Genomic DNA, 19,672 nt, shown 5'->3' on the forward strand with positions numbered 1-19,672 from the left:
CCAGCTCTTCTACTTGATTGCTGTGTGGCATTTAGTGAAATATCAAACTCTGTAAGCTTCCGTTTTCTGTTTTCAATTGGGAAACCATAACATAAACCTTAAAAAGCTGAGGATATGGAAAAGATATATGAAGGCTCCATGAAACCTAACTGGCACTTCTAGTGTATTCTACGTTTCTGAATATCAGTTAGGCCTACTGTGTGCTCTGGATTATATGTGCATTTGTGTTTCATAAAACAGTTAAATGTCTGACACTTGGTTGACAGCCCAGTGAGGACCAAACTTGTAGTTGTGGAAGCATTATTGCTACATTGATGTTCTCTTTGTGCTGGCAATAACCGTGATTCATGTGCAAATATCTTTAGCCAGTCAGTTCAATCATTATATATGGAACTGCTCATGTGAAAAGCAGCTAAATGGAAAATGTATTCCTGCAAGTTCAAATAATTACTTAGAAGCTTCCATTTTGATACCAGTTTCCTCTGATCATGTGAATGTGTATGCCTTTTCCAACAAGCACTCACATGGGTACCTGAAGACACCTCTAGGACCTCAAAGTTTATTACATATAAACAGCTCTTAGATTAAGCCAGACCACCCCAAATCAGGAATCATTTGTCATACATATTATGTGATTTTAGCCAATTGGAAACATCATTGCACCTAATTATCTTAAACTTGTGTTTTGGTTACCTTTTATTGTTATTGTCAACTTGACACAATCTAAAGCCACTTGGAAAGAGGAAATCGCTATTGAAGAATTGCCTAAATCAGACAAGACTGTAGCTTTGGTTAGTTATTAGACTGAGGGGGCACAGAGCACTGTGGGCAGCAGCAAGCCTAAGCAGGTGGGTCTGGGCTACAGAAGAATGCTGAGAGAGAACCAGAGAAAAGTGCTCCCCCACAGTTTCTGTGTCATTTCCTGCTGGAGTTTCTGCCCTGACATCCTTCATTGATGAACTGTGACCTGGAAATAAAAGCTAAAATAAATGCTTTCTTCTCCAAGATGTTATTGGTCATGGTGTTTATCACAGAAACACCAAAAACTAGAAAAAAAATGCAAAGTGTATTTACTGAGTCCCCCAAAAGTACAATGTTTTTTAACTGCTGAATGCTTGCTTACCGTGGTTTGGATATGCTTGGCCCAGGGAGTGGCACTATTTGGAGGTGTGGCCTTGTTTGAGGAGGTGTATTGCTGTGGGCATAGGCTTTAAGACCCTCATCCTAGCTGCCTGGATGTTGGCTCCTCATCATCTCCATTATCTCACTTCCAAAGTCTGTCCCATCTACAGAATAAACATTCTTGAGAATGAAGTATTTGCCTATCCTACCACCATCATATAATGAATAAAGATAGTTACAATGTAGCTACCATCATAAAAAGATAAATATTTACAATGTAGTTATGGATTATGCTATTTTAGTAAAGCTAAGCTTACAAAATCTCTTTGAATATCTACGACTTCATTAGCCCTGGGTAGTTGCCTGAGTTTCCAGTACCAGGAGTAATTTCCATCTTGTTGAACAGACCTTAAGTCAATTGGAGAGCTGTTTGTTAGTACCAAGTTATGTGTGTCACCATTGTATTCTACGGGTTATTGTATCATATTGTCAGCTGGGTTTTTATTTTTTGTTTCTAATTTTTCATTTTTGATATTATAAAATGATTCCACCATTTTCCTCTTCTTTTTCTTCATACCACACCCTCCCATATATCCTTCCTTGGTCTCTTTTAGATTCATAACATCTTGTTTCATTAATTGTTGTTACATACATATATAAAAATTGGCTCCTGTCTCAACTAAAGGCCACTTCTAATCTTTTACAGGAGGAGTAAAAGTAAACATGCTAACAATATTGGTAGAAACAGTGGCATTGAAAACTAAGTGTTTGGCAATGGATTGTCATTCCACAATTCCAGGAGGTGTATACTGTCGCCATCAACTAGAGAAACAGAAGCACAAAGAAGCAGTATTTGTTCTCTATGTTCCCACAGTTGCATTCAGGCAAAGTCAACATTTTAAGTAGGAGGACAAAGGCAAAGACCTGTTATTATTTCCTCTGGGCATTACTACTTCCAAGATGGGAAAGAAAAAAATTTAAAAGCTACATATAAGCACATTTTCCCATATCACACACCTCTCACTAAACATTCAGAAATGGGGTGTCTATGTTTTGTGAGTGTCCATAATTATTAGCAGCATTAAGAGAAACAGTAAAATGCTATAATTTCATATTTTTTTTACTGGAAAATTTCATTTGAAATTAAGTTTGTGGGAAAGTTGTTGTTTTACTCACACAAATCCTTCCAGTCTCAGGATTCAGTAAAGTCATGGTTTATTCTTTGAGTTATCCACTAGATGGCAGAAAATTGTTATCGCCCAGGGCGCTGTCACTGAACTGGTCACGTCTGGGATCTAAATCCCAGTAGCATGCAAATTGCTCTCCACTCTGCCCCTAGCAACACTTGGCCTTTCCACAAATGTCATATTTTAAGCAAACCACTATGTTTTAGCTGGGAGAGAGAAGTCAGACATTTCCACAGCAATAAATATTAGGTATGGGGCTGCTAATGATAGGTTGTGATACACAGCTTCACCTTGAAGAACAGCTGTAAGTTCCTGGGAGAAGGGCTGGGCAGAGCACAGGTACTACTCTTCATGATGCTGGAGAGATGCAAACGGAACCCCCTGGTCGTGGTCCAGGTTTATCTCAAACCTTTGAACTCTCGTGATGGCCAGGTCCCAAGCCGAGTTCACTGAAGCTGGTTTTATTTTGATTTAGTGTGGTAGTGTGTGTGTGTGTGTGTGTGTGTGTGTGTGTGTGTGTGTGTGTGTTTATGTGCTGAAGATCAAATCTATAACTTCATATATGCTAGGCAGATAATCTCCTAACGAACTCTGTCTCCAGTCTTTACGAACTGGGAGGAGTAAACTAATACAGTACTAATGCTCTGGGTCACATCCGTCTGGATTGCATCTGACCTTGTGTCTATTACTGTAAGTGCAACAAATGTAAATACTGCTGACATTTTAGATCTCTCACAAATATGGATTTGGTTATATTGTACTGTGAGAGCCCAAAGGAATGCTTCATAGTTGACCTTGGTGCGCTTCACAGGTACATGGGATGCTGGAGAATACAAAGTTATGCATAATTTGTTGATAAACTGTTGACTGTTTAAAGAACTATATCTGTCTATGTCTGTTCTCTCTCTCTCTCTCTCTCTCTCTCTCTCTCTCTCTCTCTCTCTCTCTCTTTCTCTCTCTCTCTCTCCTGGTATCAACCCTGTTTTATTCTATTTCTGATCAAACAGTTGAAAAAGCATAATATAACCTAGGGTAGACCAACTTCAAAACTATACCTACATCATCCCAGGATTAAATTGTGTTTCAACTCAGCAAGCCTTGGCTGGCATTTTGAAGAAAAACAAAATATAAAGTATACAATGCATACACTAAAATTTTCCATTAACTAATTAATTAATTTTCCAATTAAGTTAATCCTACAAGTTTTTATGAGTATACAGTTGACTCTTAGACATAGAACCTAAATGCTAACTATACTCTCACCACCTCTTTAGAGTCTTACATCTTTCCAGCTATCTGTTGGGTCTCTGGCCCATTAGACTGCTTTGCATGCAGCCCTACCTTGAAGTCCCGGTGGCTTTTGCCAAGGTGGCTCACTAAAGTACACCCTGAGGCAAAGGGAACCTGTAAGGAAAGTTCCAACTCACTAACTTTGGGGTGATGTGATTCTGAAGATAATGATGTTCAATAAACTGCATACTTCTAAGGGTAACCACCACATGCTGCTGTTTTAACATATGCAAAAGTATATAATATATACAATACGTATAAAGTATAAACAGTAAGTTTTCAAAAGCTATTTGGCAAGCTCAACTATTAAATCCAAGTTAATTTTTTAGTTATGTCTCTACATATTCCTTCTCCTCACATTTGATTTATTTTGAAGCAAAAAACCACATTATCACAATATTTGTCTGTCAATATTTTAATCTGAAAAATCTTTTAAGGAAGACAAAACCATTGAATTACACTTAAAGAAATATATACATATTTTAAAATTTTGTCTAGGTCAATTTATTATTAAATTATTTGGCCCTGGGGAGCATAACTAGGCACTGAGGAATGGAATCTGATTTTCAGAAAGTAACTTATGAGGAAAACTTCATGAAAGGTTCTGTAAAGGGTATCACTGGGGCCCCCGTTCTTGTCCAATGGCTGCAATCTCTTTTGAAATTACTTTCAGGGGAAAATTATTCTACATGAAATGTTAGCAGCCTAAAGATCAAGATGCTAGAATATGGTCACTTCACTAACCAAGAAGTTGACTGTAGGCTGCCGAGCTGTAGACCAGTGAGGATTGTCTTTGGTGGTAGAGAAAGGCACAGTGTAACAAAGTGGGGGCTGACTTTAAAAGAGGCACCTAGAGAACAGGACTTTGGACAGCCTCCCCTGGGCAGCCAGGACAGCACGGAGGCTCTGCCCTGAGAACAGATGTACGTATGTGCTGCCTGAAAGGTATAGGTCTCTACAAGGAGTCATTCTCCTGGGGTTTATGAAAACTCTCCAAAGTTGATGAGTGATAAACTGATTCTAAGCCATTACTCCAGCCAGGACTGGCAACATCCTAGTAATCATCTTGGAAAGCCAGGTATAAACCTGAAGGCATGCAGGGGTGTAGAAATAAAAAGAAACCATTTAAAGACTATCTATGAGATTTCAGAAGGGCTGTGGTGACTAATGTCAGAGTTAGAATGGCAATCGGTAGTTGGCTGCAGCTCTGGTCTCTGGAGTGCACTTTTAGCAGCAGAAATACAAACAGGAGAACTGAGAAAAAAAACAGATGACATAGGAAGGCTGTTTGTATCAGCCAGAATGGGTTGGAAGTCATATACTGACAAAATTCACCACAGTGAAATGCTGGGTTTTAAATAGCTGGGTGGTTTATTTCAAGTTGTTTCAGATCTATGACCAAATACATTCATGGTCAATTCTACCATTGGAGCTTTGGCTTGAACAGCCGGTTCATCCCCAAGTGTGACATCTGAACTAGTTTTGCCATTCTGTCTTCAGTTATGACTTCTGCATGTGCTCAGCATTATCTCTCCTAGTTCTCTAGAAGAAAGACTAAAGTCTAGCCGAACTCATGGATATCAACATCGCCTCCCTTCATTGTAACCTTCCTTCTCTCCTTCTTCACCCAGATAATCCCACTAGTAATTTTTCTTAATAAGGAGCACAATCATGTCTCTTCCCAATACAAAACTTCTATTTTGGTCCTTTCTCTTATGTTCAGTTTTCTGGTGGTGTGGAAATGAGAAGTGGGTGTGGGTTTATACGTCATAAATCAGAAAAATTCCCCCAAAAGACATTGTGACAAATGTGTGTGTTTTATATTAAATATATTAATAAATATATTTTATTTATTTATTGGTTTTAATTTTTTATTGGATAGTTTATTATCTACAATACAGATGTCATCCCCTTTCCCCATTTCCCCTCCTTAGAACCCCCTATCCTATACCCCCTCTTCATTTATGCTTTTATACCATTTTGATTACATGCATGTATTAAGGTCAGTTCTAGGTTGAGGGTCTAGCAACACAATAGATGCAAATAGTCAAGAAACAAGAAATGCAATAAACACAAATAGTCAAAGAAAAAGCAAGGCATTAAACCCAATTAGGGGAACACTCTCATGATCACTGTTTCTAAAGGCTTATAAGGGTGACCAAAGTATCTGAGCCTACTTTCCTCTCCTAGCCCAGGGTCATTTTCATGTCTGAAGCCTATTTCCTTGTTCTAGCCTAAAATTTAGATTCCTGTCTGAAATTACTTCTTTGCTCTAGCCTAATATTTGATTCCTGTCTGAGATTACTTCTTTGTTGTAGCCTAAGATTTAGATTCCTACCTGAAATTATTTCTTTTTTCTAGCCTAATGTCAGATTTCTGCTTGAAGCTCACTTCCTTGTCCTTGGCCAATGTCATATTTTTGCCAAGCAGCCCATTTCCTTGTCCTTGGCCCATGTCAGCTTCTTGTCAAGCAGCCCCAAAGGCTCTCCACTTCTCCCCCTTTTTTATTTCATTAACAAGACTAAGCCTGTCTTAGGTTGTTCTGACAAGAATGCCTTCCTTACCTGTCATGAAATATGCATTATCAAAAGCAATGCATTTCTGTCTTAGGTTGGTAAGGCTCTGTGCAGAATCTTACCCATCCTTGCCTTGCCAGCTTGTTAATTTAATGACTCTGTCTGGGGGTCCATTTTCAGGTTCAAGCCATGTACTTTGGCTGCCTACATTTTGATGCTGTTAAAGATAAGCTTTAATATGGTGGGCAGGAATAAAAGTATTCCCAGGACAAGAAGGGCTTGCATGATCAAGCAAGCTATATATGCCATTCCTGAGGTTTGACAAAAATGGAAATACAGACATGGATAATTTTATCAGCATTACCTGTAGCATCAAAGCTCTAAAGAGCAGCATTCTTTAAGTTCATAATGTCACTCTGCAAAGTTAACACACTCAGAGAGGTGTTAGGATTAAGTTAAATATCCTACAAGTATCTTTAAACTTTTTCCTAATTATAATGACAATCATTGTGAATTTCAAAAGTAACACTACTCCAATATTATTTGTCATGACACTTGGGATGGCTTCTAACTCTCGAACCCTGAACCTCCTTCAGATAATTTGAATGGGTTATAGAGCATCATTCATTGTTACAGATACCTATATAAATCCTTTTGTATACTCAATACGTTAGTAACATTTTTTTTTTTTTTGCTAGATGGTTAACAAAAATAGTTGTCTTAACTTCTTGAGTCAATGCTATTGCAGAAGCAGTGGTGTTAGCAATTAATAAAATTAAAGCTGTTATGCCAGCAATAATCATGCCCATTACCCTCTTGCTTCTGCTTAAAGCCTAATTCACTTCTTCCAGCACTTTCAAGCTCTATACAGTGAATCAAGGTTTTCTAATACTCAGTGCAGTAAGACAAAAGCTGGTTGATAAACTTACCATAACAGACATGCCAGGTTTCAACACACTAACACAATTGGAAATTAAACAGTCAATGCAACTTACAATAAATACTGTAGAAGAGACAAAATCAATTTTAGCTTGGCAATTAAAAGAGCATTAAAACATGCACTAAAAAAATTGAAATTCAGATCCTGTCCCAACTTTATCTCTTGCTATTGTAATATCATAGTGAGCTACAGCTAACTTCCAAATATGTCTCTGACAAAGTCCAGATCCAGTCTTCCAAAAGTAGACGGTTATTTCCAATATTGGATTGATTTCTAGACCAGTACATGATTGAGTTCTAATAGCTGGTCATCTTTAAGAAGAATACAAAACACATTATAATTTCTTTTTGATTGTCTATTTCACAAGGTCTAGAAACTTGAGGCAAGGCAGCTTGTCCCATCTGGGATACAATCAGTCAAAGGTGGGTCAGGAACATATGTCTAATACAGCTCTCCAGTCACCCTTGTCAGGGCACTCAGCAAGCTCACAGGTCAGCATTATTCTTTGTCTCAGCAACAGTATGTCTCACCATATTTTTTAAAGTTCTATGGGCCCCTTCCACAATACCTTGTCCTTGGGGATCATACAAAATCACCGTAATAAATTGTTGACAAAAAGTCTCGATTGCTCGACTACAATTGCCAGATCCATTATCTGTTTTTTTAAAAATTGGATATTTTATTTACCTTTCAATGTTATCCCCTCTCCCATTGGCCTCCAAAACCCCTTATCCCATTCTCCTTCTCCTACTTCTATGAGGCTGTGCTCCCACTATCCACCCATTCCTGCCTCCAAGCTCTCAAATTCTCCAACACTAGAGAATCCAAAGTTTTAGGGACCAAGGCCCTCCACTTCCACTGATGCCTGACAAGGCCATTCTCAACTAAATATACAGGTGGAACCATGACTCCCTTCATTTGTGTTCCCAGGCTGGAGGTTTAGAACCTGGAAGCTCTGGTTGAATATTTTGATACTCTTTTTGAGAATGACCAAAGCACCCACATTTTGGTCTTTCTTCTTGAGGTTCATGTGGTCTCTGTGTTGTATCTTAAATTTGGGCTAATATCCACTTATCAGTGAGTGCATACCATGTGTGTTCTTTTGTGATTGAGCTACCAACTCGGGATGATATTTTCAAGTTCCATCAATTTACCTAAGAGTTTTTTGAATTAATTGTTTTTAATAGCTGAGTAGTACTCCGTTGTGTAAATGTACCACATTTTTTGTATCCATTTCTCTGTTGAATGACATCTGAGTTCTTTCCAGCTTCTGGCTATTATAAATAAGGCTGCTATGAACATAGTGGAGCATGTGTCCCTGTTGTATGTTGAAACATCGTTTAGGTATATGCTCAGGAGTGGTATAGCTGGGTCCTCAGGTAATACTATATTCAATTTTCTGAGGAACTGCCAGACTGCTTTCCATGGTGGTTGTACCAGCTTACAATCCCACCAACAATAGAGGAGTATTTCTCTTTCTCCACATCCTCGCCAGCATCTGCTGCCACCTGTGTTTTTGATCTTAGCCATTCTGACTGGTGTGAGGTGGAATCTCAGGGTTGCTTTGATTTGCATTTCCCTGATGACTAAGGATGTTGAATACTTCTTTAGGTGCTTCTCAGCCATTCAAGTTTCCTCAGTTGAGAATTCTTTGTTTAGCTCTGTACACCATTTTTAATAGGGTTATTTGATTGTCTGGAGTCTAATTTATTCAGTTCTTTGTATACCTTTGATATTAGTCCTCTATCAGATGTAGGATTGGTAAAGATCTTTTCCAAATCTGTTGGTTGCTGCTTTGTCCCATTGACAGTGTCCTTTGCTTTACAGAAGCTTTGCAGTTTTCTGAGGTCCCATTTGTCAATTATTGATTTTAAAGCATAAGCCATTGGTGTTCTGTTCAGGAATGTTTCCCCTGTGCCCATGTGTTTGAGGTTTTTCCCCATTTTGTCTTCTATTAGTTTCAGTGTAGCTGGTTCTATGTGGAGGTCCTTGATCCATTGGAATTGAGCATTGTACAAGGAGATAAGTATGGATCAATTTGCATTCTTCTACATGGTGACTGTCAGTTGAACCAGCACCATTTGTTGAAAATACTGTCCTTTTTCCACTGGATGGTTGTAGCTCCTTTGCCAAAAATCAAGTGACCATAGGTGTGTGGGTTCATTTCTGGGTCTTCTATTCTATTCCATTGATCCTCCTGCCTGTCTCTGTTCCAATACCATGCAGTTTTTATCACTATTGCATTTACAGTGTTTAGGTATGGGCCTTGAATTCCTGATCTTTCCAAGACTTTTTTTTTTTTTTAACATGAAGGAATAGTGAATTTTGTCAAATGTTTTCTCAGCATCTAGTGAGATGATCATGTGGTTTTTTACTTTGAGTTTGTTTATATAGTGGATTACATTGATGGATTTCTGAATATTGAGCCATCCCTGCACTTCTGGGATAAAACCTACTTGATCATGGTAGATAATTGTTTTGATGTGTTCTTGGATTCTGTTTGTGAGAATTTTATTGAGTATTTTTGCATCAATATTTATAAGGGAAATTGGTCTGAAGTTCTCTTTCTTTGTTGGGTCTTTGTGTGCTTTAGGTATGAGTGTAATTATGGTTTCATAGTATGAATTGGGTAGTGTTACTTTTGTTTCTATTTTGAGGAACAGTTTATAGAGAATTGGTATTATGTATTATTTGAAGGTCTGATAGAACTCGGCACTAAAACCATCTGGTCCTGAACCTTTTTTGGTGGGAAGACTTTTAATGACTGCTTCTATTTCTTTTGAAGTTATGGGACTGTTTAGATAGTTTATCTGCTCCTGATTTCCCAGTTACTCCCTGTTTGGGGCCAGTGTTGCTGTCTCCTTATCTAAGATACTGCTGGGATTAGAGCTCTGGGGAGCCCTGCCTCCTCTGGGTTTTGTGATGTAGCCAAATAAACCCTTTCCTCCACAAGTTGCTTTGGACACGGTGTCTCATCATAGCAATAGAAACTATAAATGTGTCATTGTTCTCCTTCTTTACCATTTCTACCTAACCTTCACATACATGTGCATGCACATGTATACATGTGTACATACAGAGAGAAGGCCACAGAAAAATAGTTAAATGGACAAAGCATCGATCTGATCGTTAGGATCTTTAGTTACAGAGCAGCCAGAGCTTATTGTTCACAGTCATCAGCTGGTGAGTACTATTGATGGCTTTTCCTCCTTGGCAGCTTGCATACCGCCATCCAGTAATGCGAAAGCTTGTGCTCCAGCAGGAGGCTTTCGGGCCAGATTCAACTAGAATCTTCCAAATCCTGTGCTCTGAAGACTGTGCTATCTTCTGCATTATGGATTTACCTGAAACTTTGGACAGACTACTGGTAGCAGCAATACCCTATGTTGTTTTGGCAATCTCTTGGACTTTCCTGAGCAACAACCCAACAATTGGTTTCTTGTATCTAGAACTGTAGTTATTTTAGTTTGCGGCTCTTGAGGAAACTGAAGTATCATTTAAACTATGTTTTATATGTGTGTTGTATATGAATAATATGATTCCCTGTGGCTTTTTGCAAATACCCTTAGTGCTATTTATTCCCTCCTTTCCTCCTCTTCTAGGTTGTCTTTCCTTTCTACGAAATTCATGCTACCCTGTTTTCCCCACTTCCCACTTTACAAAACCTGTACACCACTATTCCCCTCTCTAGAGCTCACCCCTCCCCCCATGACCCCTTTTACTTTCCTTGTTTCTGCACTTACTCCAGGTTAAATGTTCACATCTGGATTTTTGGATCTAGGAACCACAGATGAGAGATTATATAGCATTTGTCCTTCAGGATATGGGTTACCTAGTTATATCCATTTGTCTGCAAATTTCATGATTTCATTTTACTTTACAGCTAAATGCTTCCATTGTGTATATGTTCACATGTAAACATTCTGTCCTGTGTTTACCATTTTCCTTATCTATTCAGAAGTTGAAGGAAATGTTAGTTGTTTCCATTTCCTAGCTATTGTGAATAGAGCAGTTATGATCGTGGCTGAGTGAGTATCTATGGAGAAGAATGTTGCGTCCTTTGGGCATATGACTGAGAAGTATATCTGGGTCGTGGTAGATTTATTTTTAGGTCCTTTATAATTCCCCACACTGATTTCTACAGTGGCTGCACCTGTTTGCAATCCCTAACAAGGGGCCACGTCCTCACATCCTCACCAGCATCTGTTTTCATGCTCTCAGTCATTTTGACTGGGGTAAATTAGATCCTCAAATTGTTTTAGTTAACACTTTCTTAATTCTATAAACCTAGCCAACTTAACCATGGCTAGTGGTGTCATAGATCTTAGAGGAAAAAAACACCACATTTATATCCACAGAGAAGTGTAGCTCTCACCTCTTCTCAAAGAGGTATCTTTGCAAAGCAGACAGAAGCCAATACAAAAAGCCACAACTGGTCCAATTGTATAAAACAACTGGCTACTGGGTACCCAACCCTAGGATACCCATCTACAATTCCAACTCTACATCTGGAGCTCAGGGACATCACAAAGGAGGGGTCAGAAAGACTGTAAAAGTCAAAGACCAAAGAGTGCTGCAAGATTGTATCTTCCAGATGTGACAGGGAAGCTACTAGACCCATGAAATCTCAACAAGACTGCCCAAACACATGAACAGTGATACCATCAGGTGACGTGTCAACATAGACAGAGCTAATCTAACAAGGTCTCCTTACCCACCCACTCCCAAATGAAAAGTTACAAATAGTGACTGTTAAAAGATGGAAATTTAAATATCTCCAGGGAGGCGCTCACTAACTGGTTATCCAATACAAGTGAATGATGTCAAAAATATAAACATACAGACAATACTAAGTGGACTAACAGGCTGCATTTACATATTTATTCAGTGGTGTATGTGTGTGTGGGTAATAATTTTTTTGAAAAGATGTCATAAATTTGAGAATGAATGAGAGATGTTGGAGGAAGAAGGAGGGAAATGGTGTATTTTGATTAAAAAATTTAAATTCAAGACCCCCACCACTATAAAATGCTACTTTGTATTCATGGGTATTTATAGGTCATTAGCTTTATTGACAAACCTGTTAAGAACAAAACTCCAATAACATTCAGTCTTGTGTCTCTTGAGTTCTGAGAATCACAGTTGTAATCCTTTCTACCTTCCAAAGTCCCTTATATTTTGCAGATTTGCTTTTTGCATATATAATGTCAAGGATTTTTATTTAAACCTTGGAAGATGTATCTAAAAGGGAAACTTATCTATGCATTTTTATATTAATATTTACAGATATACATACATGCATACACATGGGCACACATACATGCACACACATGGGGATACATACATGCACACACATGGGCACATATACATGCACACACATGGGGATACATACATGCACACACATGGGGATACATACATGCACACACATGGGGATACATACATGCACACACATGGGGATACATACATGCACACACATGGGCACACATACATGCACACACATGGGCACACATACATGCACACACATGGGGATACATACATGCACACACATGGGGATACATACATGCACACACATGGGGATACATACATGCACACACATGGGGATACATACATGCACACACATGGGCACACATACATGCACACACATGTGTACACACATCCATTCCATTCACAGAGACTTTCACAGTTCTCACTTCACAGTTTCATTGCATTGTATGAATACACCAGAATTCATTCACTCAGTCAGACCACTATGTATGAACATCTGAATAATTATCTTCAGTTATTGACAGTTCTATAGGAGATATATATATATATATATATATATATATATATATATATATATATCACAAAAGTGTAATGACTGAGACAAAGGTGTTGATATGTTTTAACCGTGGTCAATCCCTCCTTAATAGGCATGGTGACAATTTATACTTCAACAAGTTAAGTTTTCCATATATAATTATAGGCAACAATTTTTCCAAGCTTATAGGTTAAAAAGCTAATCATTAATTTTATTTTCACCATTTCAAAAGGAAGCTAGCATCAGTACACATTTTTTGAGCTATTTGACTTCCTATTCTATGAATTTCATGTTAATTTCCTTTGAACAATGTTCAGTTAGTTGGGACTTTATTTCTTGGTCTATTTTATAAATTAAAAAAGCTACAATCTAAATATATTAAAATCTACATATCCTTTCAAAATGTACTGTATTTTTTAATACTGAAAATGTGTTGTATAGCTACCAAGAAAACTAAGATATACGACATTTCTATGGCTTAAAAAGGTCTCTCAGGTCTACTTGGAATAAATTGCCCATCCCTTTCCAAGCAGTCTCAAATATCATCTAATTAACAGAAGATTGACTTAATTAAAAAGAGCTAGGCAAGGTGTTTATCCTCTCTCTCTCTCTGCACTCTGCTTGCCAATCAGCCACCTGCTCCCAGGGAGCTCAGCTTGGCTCAACTTGACTTGAACCCTCTCACTGGGCCAGGCTATAGGTCTCTGCAGATAGCCTCCAGTACACAGACAAGCATGTCACCACTGCTCTTGTAGGGTTATTGTGACATGCTGGCCATCATTGTAATTCATAGTTGTCATATCTGGATATTAGAAATATTGGTTGCCACCCTCCTTTGGAAGCTTGCATGACTCCTGGGACCACGAAAGCTAGTCCCCAGGGAGGAGATTTTCAAGTCAGTTCAAGTTCAGGGGTCTCTGAGCTCTGTTTCTGAAGTGCATGTTGCCTTTAGCACCTCCACCTCTTAAGGGTAACTAAGTAAAACAGCAATATGGTGCATGTTTTTGGAATCTCTTGGACCACCTGCTTAATATCCAAAGATGTCATTCAAGAATCTTCAACGAAGGATGGACCAGAATGGGAGTTACTGAAATAAAGCAGACTCATAAAGAACCCAGAATAACTGCTGCAAGCTAAAAAGAAATGAATCAATAGCATGCAAACTATTATAAACACACTTAAATTCACTCTAGACACCCCACCCTGGGCTGTTCTCGGGGGTCAAGAGAATGTTTAAGCAGAGGAAATAGAAAATTCACAATAAGGTGAAGCTAAAGTGAATACCCCAGAATTGTTGATAATAGTATAAATGACACTTTACTAACACAAAAGAAATCGTGCTACATAAGTTTGGTAAGTTGTATCTGATTACAGGAAAGCTACTAATCTTCAAAATTCTGGTTTTTTTCATTAATGATAATGAAATATTATAGCCTATCAAGTACAATAAAAACTCACAAGCTCCAAGTGATAGTAACACCTAATACTACAGACAAACAATATTGGGGAGAAATTCTTCTTTACAATGAATTATTATTATTAGTTGCAAAGGAAAAGAGAAAGTTGGCATTTTCTAATATCATACTAATAATTGACTCAGGAAAGGATCATCTAACAACACTGAGCAAACTCCAACTGAAGGATCTTGTATCAAAGACTCAACATGCACTTTTGTAATGTCAAGACCACTAATGATAAAGCAAAACTATAGTGGCCAGGAATGAAGGAATGAAAGAATAGCTAGATGAATGAATACCTTGAGATTAAGGAACAAGACAATACATGATCTTGGAATGGTCCTGGTCTGGGAAAAAAATATGACAATGTAAGACATTTCTGAAACAACCATCACATTTGAATATGTAGGCTGGTTCATAGTCAAAAGTTACAAGCCTGATGACCTGAGACCTGATTCTCCAGCCCACCGTGATGGAAAGACAAGTTGTCCTCTGATTTCCATCTACATGCCATGGAATAGTCACAATTGATAAGTAAAATACATTAACTTTTAAAAATTTTTACATGCACATTGATTAGATAATGACAAAATATTCATATTGATGTCTCTGATTTTATAATTGCAAAAGAATATTCTTGTTTGGAGAAAATAAACCCTCTTATATTTAGGACAAATAAGAATGATTTTTGAAATGTACTCATTTGTTTCTCAAATGTACACTCACAGTTTTAAGAAAAAATGCAAAAATAATTTAGGAAGTCTGGAAAAATGATAAATAAAATATAAGCATATAGTATTGCTGGTATAACTGAATATATCGTAGTTAGGGTTTCTATTCCTGTGGTGAAGACCATCATCAAAACAATTTAGGATAAAATGGGTTATTTCACCTTAATTTCTATATTACAGTCCATCATGGAAGAAAACTCAGAAAAGAAACTTAAGACAGGACAGGATGGAGAAGTAACAATTATTGGCTTGCTCAGCGTTCTTCCATATACACCCCAGGGGTGACCTCACCCATAATGGGCTGGACCCTCCAATGCCAATTACTAATGTAGGCAGGCTTGCCTAGAGGTCAGTCTTATGGAGATATTTTCTCAATTGTGTTCCCTTTGCTCAGATGACTCAAGCTTGTGTCAAGTTGACAAACAAATAAAAACAACCAGGACAGGGACACAGAACATAATTTCTAAATATCATTTTTTCTCAATCTTCTAAGTTTTAGGTAATATGAAAGTAATTTTAAAAAATAGACAAAGCAATGCATTGGGACACTGTCCAAGTATGGAGCCATGTGAGAATTCTGAGAGTTTGTGAGAAAACTAAAAAAACAAGACAAAAGTCTTACGACCTCAATTGAAAATCACAGACTTGTGCTTGGTCTGTGCTTTCATGCCTCTCCCAGGTGTGATGGATAGAAGTGAGTTTACTTCAGATTATTTATTATAACTGGCTATTTTTATTTGTTTATATGCCTCTATGGAAAAAAAATATATATCTGCCACATGTAACATGTCCACCACCGGCAGCTTCCCCCTGTGATCATTTAGTCATCTGACTGCTCTTAATGCTGAGTATAGATTGGTGTTCTGAATAAAGCTGGCTGCTGCATGAAGCTTTAGTCTGCCTCTTGTATTGGCTCCATCCTCCCAGGTCCCACAAGCTCTAGAGTGGTAACCAGGTGAATAGATATTTGAAGAAGGCTACAAGGTAAAGGAAAGTGTGGACCCTCACAAAAGGTAGGGGTGAAAATAACGTGACAAAAACCACAACAGACTCTAACTTATGCTGAGATTATGCACCATGCTTTAAAGAGAGGAGCAGCACAAGAATTCAAATCACTACTAAACTGCTTTCAAGTTGTTTATGATTATAATTCCTGCTTTACAAAAGAGAGATGAAGAAGCAAGGGACAGAGTCTGAAAGAATATAGAAAAGGCACATAAACAACGGGAAACAATCCTCGTTCAATTTTGGGTCAGTTGGACATTAATTCAGAGTTATCAAAATCCTTAAGGAAGATAAAGAGGATAATAATCATGAGGAAGAGATGTCGAATTCTCGGAATGAATATAAAGTGGATAATCAAACGTTAACATTGGTAAGAAAAGAGAGAAAGAAAGGTTTCTTTCCCTTGGTCAGGCAAAATCAAGAGTAAAACCAGTGCCATCCAAAATGCTGGTGACAGTTTCTCTACCTCCCTTACTAGAGCCTTGTTAGATATATAGTCTCCACTGTCTGAAACAGCCATGAAGCATGGCGTGCAGAATTTGATAATCAAGCTGATCTTGAATTCTCTCCACTTTTTTTGGTGAAAACTTAGGAGACAACATATGAAAAAACTAACTTTATAACGTAGGCAAACTAGGGCAGAAAAGAGAAAAGGAACTTGTTTCCCAATTCCTCCTTGGTCTCGTGAGCTGTGCTTGGTATTTCCAATGAACTGCTCAGTCTATTTAAGACTCTAAAAGAAGACATAGCATTGGACAGACTCCCAAATTATCTTGAGATTCAAGAAAAGAACTACAGTAATTTGAATCCAGACTAAAAGAGGCATTTGTGTATCATGTAGCTGTTCCACTGCCTTTAAATGTACTAATTTTCCCCCACTTAAGTGTCTCCTCTAGGTATTATAGCACAAGAGAATAAACCTTTGGAATTGATTTATTTATATAATAAGAGCCAGAAAATACTAACATACTACCCGATTACCTTTACTTTTCTTGCTCAATTAACAAGGGGAGATATCCAGTGTCAACAAGTATATTCTTGTGATCCTTGCTGCATTATATTACTCTTCACTAACAATCAGTTCTTAAGAGTGCTACAGAACAACACAGATTTTCAAATTTCATTTGCAGATTACTATGGAAGGATAGGAAATCATTCTCCAGCTGATTAATCTATGGGATTTTCTGATATGAATTGAGTTTGTGTTTACAAAAATTATCCAACCTTTACTCATTACAAAGACCGATACTTATTTTTTGATGGTTCATCTCATAGACTAGGAGGGAATTCATGGTTCAGATATTCATCAATCTGCTAATACTCTTTTCCCTCAACCCAACAGGTGGAACTGGCTGTTTTCATCCATCTATTATGGTTAATTCAGAAATTCAAATTCACATAAAAAATATAGTTTCAGATTTTGCTTATGTCTTGGCAGGTGAATCCACCAAAACATTATGCATTTCTCTTCAGCTTCTCCAGCAGCAGGCCATCAAGAACAAAGGCAGAGGGCAAGGAGACAGCAGAAGTCACCAGAAAGAATATAGCAAACTTTCCAGCTAAAGGGTAAAGGAATATGTTGACCCCATCATCAGAAATCAAATCTGCCTACCCAGGGCCAAGTTAAGGCCCTATGCACTAAGGGAGAAGTTATTCCACAAAGCACACAGAGGCCCATGTCACTCGAGAGTCTCTTCCTGGCAATGTTATCTGCTTTGACCTGTGCATCTGTAGTGAGTGCCTCTGAATATACATATGGGTCTTTTGCTTCACTTTATAGATTGGATGGCTCCAACTCCTGTTGTCTTTACTAATGAATGTGTTTATGACTCAACTGTGGTACTGTGATAGACTTACTTGTTCCTTCATCTGAAGGAAGAAGAGACCATATTTAATGTTTTCTTGGAATTTTAATCAATTCCCATTTTCTCTTTTATTTTAACTTCTTACTGGTTTGTTCTGAATTTCATATCATGCATCCCTATCTCACTCATCTCCCCCCCCCCGCTCTCATACCCTTGTAGCCTCTCTCCCAGCAGAAAAGAAAAAAATATCTCATTGTGGAAGTAATAGTGTGTCACAGTGTGCCCCACAGTATAACCTTTCGTCCACATATCCTCACTTGCAAATGTACATTGCAATGACTTATTGGTCTGGTATGAGGCCTCTGGCTTCTGCTACCCTATCAGTACTAGACCCTCATTGGGACTCCTCTTGGATATCCAGTTGTTGCCCTGTGTCATGGTATCATGTACTTTATAGATCTGTATGACCGGACACTTCATGCACTCCAGCAGTTCATCAGTGGGGTCAATGTTGGGGTAGTCCAATTCAAAGTCTTGGATCTGGGTCTGAGAGACATCTGAGCTGGTCAGACCATTGGCTTGCATGTCTTTTGGGCAGCTCATCAGAAACCCCAGCAACCAAGGCCAGCACTACCCTACTACCTGCAGGCCTAAAAGGCACTGGACTGGTAATCTCAGGCTCAGGGAGTGTTAGGCTTCTAACTATTCAAATGTTCGCAGGTCCTTTCTCTTTTCTGCCACCTACTGATTCACATGTGACACAACAGCGACATCTGCAACACCTCTAGGGGCAAAGCATTTCCCACTTTCATAGGACATCATAGCACTTGTATTCCTATTAAAGGCAAATATTGGAAAACATTCTACAAGACAGCAGAACTACTAATCATATGTGTCTCTTTTAAAACTTTTCTCGAGAGTTTTCTGATCAGTAATAATAATGTAAACAATAATGTAATAATGTAAATAATAATGTAAACAATAGCGCTAGACATAGTTTGGATCCCTGTTCTTGGTGGCAGAGTATTATACACAATGTCTTGACTGTTCTAATATTAATTATGATTACAATTTGCCTGATTATAGGATACTAATGTACCAAATGTTAATTAGATCTCAAAATCTAAACTCTGAATATCCTGCATTTAAAGAATTAAAGGGTCCAAGGTTGTAGCCATGTGAGAAGAATTCTTAGTGCTTGTGAGAAAACTAAGCAAATAAGACAAGAGCCTTGTGACCCCAGTTTCTACAAAACATAGAACTGTTCTTTGAGTATGTTTTTTGTGCTCCTCCCAGGTGTAGCGAATAGGACTGAGTATACTTCAGATTATTCATTCCAACTGGCTATTTTTATTTGTTTATGTGTCTCTATGCCAAAACATGTTTTTGCTGTGTGAGGTTTGTCTGCCATGTGTGGCTTACCCTTGAGGTTGTACATTTTATTCATTTGACTCTTCTTAATAATCCTCAGTGTATACATTGTTTGGTGCTCTGAATAAAGCTGACGACTGCATGAGACTCTAAGACTCTACCTCATTTATTCCTCTACTCTCCCAGATTCCACTGCCTCTAGAGCAGTAAACAGCAATGAAACTCTCCTGAGAGACTGTCCTGTTAGGTGGAAATATCACCTACAGGCTTTGTGTTTGACCAGGAGCTGGTGGTTATACTTGGAAGGAGTACATTTAAGAAAGCAAGACCTTGGCACCTGTAACCTGAAACTACTTCTCCCTGAGACTTTTGCTCCCACATCCACTGAGATGTGAAAAAGTTGCAAACTCCTGCTACCACTGACCTGATCTAACTATTGCACCTCCCC

General features: G+C 38.2%; 1 long non-coding RNA gene and 1 pseudogene across 1 annotated transcript; one reads left to right on the top strand and one right to left on the bottom strand.

Annotated features, from left to right (window-relative positions):
- The first annotated feature begins 10,013 nt into the window (after positions 1-10,013).
- LOC143438471 (uncharacterized) lies at positions 10,014-19,377 on the top strand. Its single transcript, XR_013107283.1, has 2 exons — positions 10,014-10,238; positions 17,487-19,377. It is a non-coding gene; the product is annotated as an uncharacterized LOC143438471 (long non-coding RNA).
- LOC143438709 (small nucleolar RNA SNORA17) lies at positions 18,540-18,648 on the bottom strand (annotated as a pseudogene).
- Positions 19,378-19,672: the final 295 nt, after the last annotated feature.

The sequence above is a fragment of the Arvicanthis niloticus genome, chromosome 25, assembly GCF_011762505.2.
Source record: "Arvicanthis niloticus isolate mArvNil1 chromosome 25, mArvNil1.pat.X, whole genome shotgun sequence".
NCBI classification, from domain to species: Eukaryota; Metazoa; Chordata; class Mammalia; order Rodentia; family Muridae; genus Arvicanthis; species Arvicanthis niloticus.